This window comes from Rattus norvegicus, chromosome 14 (genome assembly GCF_036323735.1).
Source record: "Rattus norvegicus strain BN/NHsdMcwi chromosome 14, GRCr8, whole genome shotgun sequence".
NCBI lineage: Eukaryota > Metazoa > Chordata > Mammalia > Rodentia > Muridae > Rattus > Rattus norvegicus.
Genome location: NC_086032.1, coordinates 37,995,456 through 38,003,273, shown reverse-complemented (window position 1 = coordinate 38,003,273; position 7,818 = coordinate 37,995,456). Strand labels below are relative to the sequence as shown.

The following is a 7,818-nucleotide window of genomic DNA, read 5'->3' as shown; positions in this document are numbered from 1 at the left end:
TGGTAGTTTATCACAACAAAACATAATGAAAGTAGAACAGCAACTTTAACTTGCTGAGTTGATCTTACATGACAAATAATCTCAGGTAATCAAGTCAAAACAGAGAAAACACACACACATATACACCACAGCAATCACAACAACCACCACGACCACCAATACCAACACCATCACCATCAGCACCACCAACAACAGCAACAATAATAACACCAACACCAAGAACAACAACAACAACAACAACACTAACACTACCACCACCACCACCAACAACAACAACAACATAACAAACACTGCTCATGGAGATTTCTCAGGATCAGTGATCTTAATTCCCCAGTAAAAATATACAGACTTATAGAATGGTTGTGGAAAAAGGATCCATCTTTTGCTGCATCCAAGAAACATACCTTAATATCCAGGATAGATATCACCTTTAGGTAAAAGAAAAGAAAAAGTGGACTCATGAAGCAGGCTAGTATAGACATTTTAATATCCGAGAAAATAAACTTCAAATCAAAACTAACCAGAAGAGATAGGGCAGGATGCTACATTCTAAACAAATGTTGACCAAGAGGGCACTGCAATTCTTAATGTCTAACACCAAACAATAAGGTACCCAAGGTCATAAGGAAAACACTATTTTTCAAATAAAATATTGATCTTCAGATACAGATACTGAGAGACTTCCATACTCTCACTAATGAACAGGTATCCCAACAAAAATTAAACAGAAATGCTGATGCTAACTTCTATTATAAACCAAATGGACCTAATGGATATTTAGAGAACATTTCACCCATACAAAAAAGAAAATAATTTCTTCACAGAAGCCAAGGAAACTTTCCCCCCAAATTTACCAGGTATTCACTCACAAAGCAAATCTCAGAGGATACAAGGAAATTGAAATAACTCCCTGAATCCTCTCAGACCACCATGTATTAAAGCTGAATATTAATAACAGAAACAACAGAAAACTTACAGACTTGTGAACATTGAAATCACTACCAAATGAAAAAATGGGTCAAGGCAGAAATGAAGAAAGAAATTAAAGTTCTAGATTGGAATGAAAATAAATATACAATATACACAGACTTCTAGGAGGCACATCCACTGCAGTAAATACCAACATAAAACACTGGAAAGATCACATCATAGTAACTTAATATCAAACCTGAAAGCTCTAGAGCAAAAAGAAAAAACAACAGCCATAGGGGTAGACACTAAGAATAATCAAACACAGCGAGGAAAACAATGAAATATAAACTAAAGAGAACCATTAACAAATGAAACCGCAATGAACTTAAAAGCCCAGGCACAACAAAGAGCATCATTAAAACAAAGAGATACTCTATGGAATGGTGAAAGAATTTGACAAGCTACATGTTTGATAAAGGACTGATATTTCAAATTTACAACTAACTCAAAAATACCTATCAAGAGGAACATATAATTCATATTGAAACAGGTACATGTCTAAAGGGAGAATTCTCAAAAGATGAACCTCAAATAAGTGAGAAAAACTTGAACAAATGTTCAGCATCCTTAGTCATCAGAATAATTACAAATCAAACTAACTTCAAGATTGTATCTTACACACATCAGAGTTTCTAAGATCAATTAAATAAGTCAAATCTCACGCTCTTGAGGAAAACGGGGGGCATGCATTGCCGATGAGTGTACAAACAAGTACAACTATGGAAATTGATGTGGCCATTTTCTCAGGAAGATAGGAATCAATCTGCTTCAAGAACCAGCTATACTTCTCTTGGGCACATATCCAAAGGATGTTTCGTTTTACTACAGAGATGATTGCTCAACCATATTCATTACAGGTCTCTTCATAATAGCCAGAAATTAGGAAATAGCTAGATGTCCCTCCACAGGTGAGTAGGTAAAGAAAATGTAATGCATTTACACTATGGAATTTTATTCAGCTGTTAAAAAACAAACCAACCTAAATGAACTTTTAAAAGAGAATATTCTTTACCATATTTTTCAATTAGTGAATTATATGACTAACAGTAGATATTTTCTTTGATATTGTAAAAAACTTTAAAAATATAGTTATTTCTTCTCCTTCCCATTCTTCCCTCCAATATTTCGTACATCTTTCATATTTTCTTTCCTCTCAAAATAAGGACTACTTTGAAAAGTTTCTATGCATGTGTACATATGCATATTTATATAAATAAAAGTTGTTCAGTACATTTACTTGAATTTATATGATTTACATAAGCATATATGTGTACATGATATATTATAACAATAAAAGGCAACAAAATAAAATATAATAAGGTGAAACAAAAATGATCACATTGAAGTCAAACAAAGCAAACCAACAGAAGAAAATGTGCCCCAAGAGAAGTCATGAGAATCAGAGACCTGTAAATGCAACCTTTATAACCTGTATCCTCCTGAAGTAATTTTCACCTCTGAGTACAACTATGGAAATTGATGTGGCCATTTTCTCAGGAAGATAGGAATCAATCTACTTCAAGAACCAGCTATACTTCTCTTGGGCACATATCCAAAGGATGTTTCGTTTTACTACAGAGATGATTGCTCAACCATATTCATTACAGGTCTCTTCATAATAGCCAGAAATTAGCTTATAGCCTCTGTCTGCTAACCTCGGTCTAATCCTTGAAACTTCTTGCCTACATACAACCCAGGCCTAGAGTCTTTTCAGCTTCTGAGACTCACTGCTGAGTTAGCTCACCCTTCCCAGTTCTTTCTGATCTCTGGCTGCCTGATTTGACTCAGCTGTTCTCAAACTCCTCTGAGCTGAGGCAACCAAGCTGACTGTGTCAGTATGACTTCTCTTAGTTATTTTTTCTGTTTGACCTCAAACTAATTGTAGCAATCTGTTCTAACCTTCTGGCTCTTTCTCATTGTCTGGCTGGCTTCATCTTTACCTGAGTGTAGCTTGCTCTCTCTTCAACCTGTTTCTCTAAGACTCTCCCGGTAAAACTGCCTTTTCCTCTCTGCAATGTCACTCTCTCGTCTCTAGGCAGTTAGGCATACCCTATTCTGTCAGATCTTTCTGATTTGTCACTTAGTCTCTCGGTTGGAGATGACTTTTAAATACGGATGCTTCCTTCTACGAACTGACTTTACTTTCATTGTTCGGGATTTAAAGGTGTATGCTAAGGGCTGAGACACCACAACTAGAAACAGGTGATTTTGTTTTTTAATTTTGGTTTTGTTCTTTCATTAAATAACACAATCTCAGGGTTGTCAGTGATCAAGTACCCTGAAACAGAGTCCCATTTCTTAACACATTAAGGGATTCTATAAAAATCCCAAACTTAAAGCTATGTTATATATACAGAGGACCTGATTCAGACCTATCTAGACCCTGCTTGGTGATTCATTCTTTGTGAGTTAGCATATAATATATAGTTAGGAATTACATTGGTTTAATAAAGTAGACATAGAAATTCCCATTCTAAGATTCATGGATCCACCAGGCCTGGAAAAATGGGTAAATTTGTACTTTGAGGCACGTATTTTCCTCCTGTTGAGTGGGTATTAAGTCCAACTAGAAAACTGTTGGTTACCACCTAGACGTGAGTGCCACTATTGCACCGTTAGCAACATTTTCCATGCTGTTCAATACTGTGGATCATAATTGTCAGAGCTGAGTAAGATTACTGGTGGCTTCCCTCCATTAGAAGATTGCACAGCGTCTTTCATGTCTATGAAAGCTATTTGAGGCTTTCTAGTCAGATCCAGCCCTATCCTGAGTCCTCCATGATGTACATGAGTCCATCAGAAACTGGAACAGATTTGAGAAGCAACTCCATACATTATCTACAATCTATATATTTTGGGAGTATTTTAGGCTATTTTGTAGGTTGTGAATATATGCAGGTTTTGTTGAAGTGAATCATGTAAGTAAATCACAAATGAATAGATTATATTTATCTGTATTAAGAAACTATAGATGTATACGTATTTATTTAACTTTTGTCAAAATGTTCCTTACAACAGTTTTTGAAATTATTAATCTGGATAAAATTAACTTGCAGTGTATTTGAAGATTCATCAGTATAAATAAATGAAGCCTATTGAATGGTTTAACTACATTGCAGCAATTCTAATGTAACTATTTCAGTCTTTTCATTGTAACACTCTGACACCTTGGAAAAGACTATTTTACATCTTAACTTTTAGGGTTTTTTTTTGTTTGTTTGTTCATATACAATTTCTCTTGTTGCTAAGGCTGGATAGAAACTAGCTATGCAGCTGAAGATGCCACTATCTTTCAAGGACTAACATTACAGGCACACATACAAGTTTCCTAGTTTTATTCTCAAATCCATTATGACATCTAGCACTCGTTTATTAAAGGAGGTTCAATGGGAAGGTCCACCTTTTAGATTTAGTTTTAGTTTTCTGCTTTTTATTCCTCTTTGTCTCTCTGAGATTTCTGGAGATGTCTCATTTTACTAACAAACAAGCAAGCAAACAGCCACTTTTCTTAAAGTATGATTTTACTTTTGAAAATAAAATTATATTGACAATCTAACTTCTCTTTACCCAGGCAGTTCTTGTTCATCTCTGGAGACAAGAAACACCAGTTTCTGAACACACTTGTGCATAACCACAGTTTTTTTATCCAGGTGCTTTATAATAATTTTGATTATCATCACATAGCCAGATTCTAATGACTAAATTAATAGAGCAAATTAACCAACCATTAAATTAATATCTGTAGCCCAGATTCTTCCTGATTCAAGATTTATATACAGATAAATCAGTGGCTCTAATGTGATACCAAAAGAACCCTACAACTCAGTAAACATTCAGATTCTCTCTCTCTCTCTCTCTCTCTCTCTCTCTCTCTCTCTCTCTCTCTGTCTTTCTTGCTATCTCGCTCTTTTGCTCTCTCCTCTCTTATTTTTATAAACTGATTTAATCATCAATTATTTCCACTTCAGTTGCTTAAAAACCCAAAGTGTTTCTGAGTATTAGAATTTATGGAAGGAATATTAAAATATGAAATGATTATGTCACTAAAGATATAATAGATAATAAAATAAACTAGTTTTAATATTTTAACAAATGTGTTCAAGAACAATGTCAAAGCACACAAAAAATTAGAGATTCTTATTTGGGCTAAAAATATGAGAGACAATGATGGTGGTCAGGATCATAATATAATTTATAATTATATAATTTTCTATTAATTATAATTATAAAAGTATAATAAAGGGAAACAGAATAATTAATAGGATCATCTGAATTAAAGTCATTAAAGAATAATTGTATTAAAATGTTATTGAAAAGTATGTTGATGCCATTGTTCTAGTTATTTTTAGTATTACACAGAACTCATAAAATGAACTTTATTGTCAACTGAATTAAAATTTTGTAAGCTCATGAACCTTTTAACATTTCACTCTTCATTTCTCTATACCATTATTTATTATTTCTGATTGGTGTGTTAGATACCTTCAACTTTCTGTAATAACACACAATGACTAAAGATTATTTAAAGATAATAGAGGGTGATTTCTTTTGTTTTGTTTTTAGTTTATTGTTACTGAGGGATATGAGTACCATAGCAAGGAGAAATAGCAGAGAACAGTATGCATGGCAATCAAAGAAGTTGAGAGATCACATGTTTTTTTATTTTAAAATGTATTTTATTACAATTTATTAATTAGACAAAACAATGAATTTGTTATGGTATTTTATAAATGTATGTAATGTAATTCAATCATATTAAAAGCCTATGTAGCCTTTTTGTCCCCGCTTTCTCCGAGCTTCTTCCCTTTTTCATATAGTTTCCCTTCTGCCTTCATGTCCTTCCCTACCTAAGCCAACAGTCCAAACATATGGAATGCTCTATAATTCCAAGTGTCATACTTGTGCAGGGTCCATGATAACCTTTTCTGTATTGTTCCAATTTTTGTATATGAACATGCAAAACAAGCACGAGAAATCACACGTTTAGTCATAAACATGAAATAGAAATATCGAAGTGGAAGTGAAATGAGTCTATGAAATATTAATGCCCACCTACACTGATGCACTTCTTACACAAAGACAACCTAGCATAAAAATTCCATAAATATCACCACTATCTAGGGACCAAGAGTTAAAACCCTTTCTATGTGGTAAGCATAACAGTACATAACATCTTTATTCTTAATGAAGAAGTTGTATCATTCATTCATAGACAGTTCTTATTTGCTATACAGCCTCACTTGTCAAGGATTTGGCACTTATGGGGTAGTCAGTATGTTTGGGCATGTTAAGGATCAGTTGATTTTAGAATATAGAAACATAATTCAGAAAACATTCGATTTCATGTAGGCATATATTTAGCAGATGCAAGATATTCCTATGTATGCAAGGCATGGGTACCCAAGTGGAGCCTGACCCCTAGATTATAGACCCCCCACACACACACTGGCACCCCAACTCACGGTCTCTTAGAACCAGAATGAGCTCATTGCCAGGACCTTGGAACATGAGTGGAGCTTGCTACTCAGGGTAGAACCTCATCTCCTTTCCTCTGCACCCTCTCCACAGCCGTCTGAAGCCTGACATGGAGTCTGTCCCCAGAACCTGGGATGAAATGATGCTCATGTCCAGAGTTTTATTTCAGGTAACATCCCCCACCCTCTGCCATCTAACATTCTGTACCTCATGTGGAGCTACCTGTCAGCTTGCCCCACCTCCCAGAGTTTGTCCATATGCCTGTATCTGGTGCATACATTCTGATAGTATTTTGTTCAATTTTATTTAATATTTTTTAACACTACTGATGTTATCCTCATCCCAGTCCACCCTCTGACTGTTCCACATCCCATACCTCTACCTGCTATTTCCACAAGGATGTACCCACACCCAACCCCCATTATCACGTCCCACCCCACCAGACCTCCCCACTCCCTGGCCTCCAGTTTTAGGAGGGTCAGGTGCATCTTCTCTGAATGAACCCAGACCTAGAAGTCCTCTGCTCTATGTGTGTTGGGGGCCTCATCTCAGCTGGTGTATGCTGTCTGGTATGTGATCCAGTGTCTGAGAGATCTCAGGAGTCCAGGTTAATTGAGACTGCTGGTCCTCCTACAGGGTTGCCCTCCTCCTCAGCTTCTTCCTGCTTTACTGTAATTCAACCACAGGGGTCAGCAGCTTCTGTCCATTTTTTGGGTGTAAATATCTGCATTTGACTCTTTAGCTGCTTGTTGGATCTTTCGGAGGGCAGTTATAATAGGCCCTGCTTTTGTGAGCACTCCATAGCCTCAGTGATATTGTCAGGCCTTGGGGCCTCCTCTTGAGCTGAATCCCACTTTGGCCCTGTTGCTTTAGCACTGGATAATCTGTAACTGGTATTTCCCCTCTCACGTTTATCTAATTGAGTTAGAAATTTTATATTATTAGAATTTTTTAGCATTTTTTCCTGTCTAATCTCTTCCCTGTGCTTCCTCTTTATCCCATTCTCCCTACTTGTCCCTCCTCATTTCGTGCAACCTCCCCTGCGTTCTATTTCCCTCACTGCCCCTTCCTTCGTCTCCTCCATTTTTGTTTCTATATTTGCGCTAAGCATTTTAATTTAATAGCACAGCCCACATCAGTTTGCCATTGTGTGTTTTGCGATCATCGCTGATATCTTTGTGGGTTTTAATAGATTTTAAGTGTATTTCCTTATCTTCTTTGTGCAGTTGCTGCTACCACAAACTCTCTCTGTGGGGTACCAGTGACTGAGCCCCCAAGCATAGACTGTTTAATAGGAAGATCCACAAATAAAACTAGAAAACATATAAAACCCAAAAGAAATGCACACTAAATATAACACAGACACTTAAG

The 7,818-nt window shown here is 36.0% G+C and overlaps 1 non-coding gene across 1 annotated transcript; it reads right to left on the bottom strand.

Moving 5' to 3' along the window:
- Window positions 1-5,834: 5,834 nt before the first annotated feature.
- On the bottom strand, window positions 5,835-5,941 carry LOC120096752 (U6 spliceosomal RNA). Its single transcript, XR_005493593.1, has one exon. It is a non-coding gene; the product is annotated as a U6 spliceosomal RNA (small nuclear RNA).
- Between the last annotated feature and the right edge of the window lie 1,877 nt (window positions 5,942-7,818).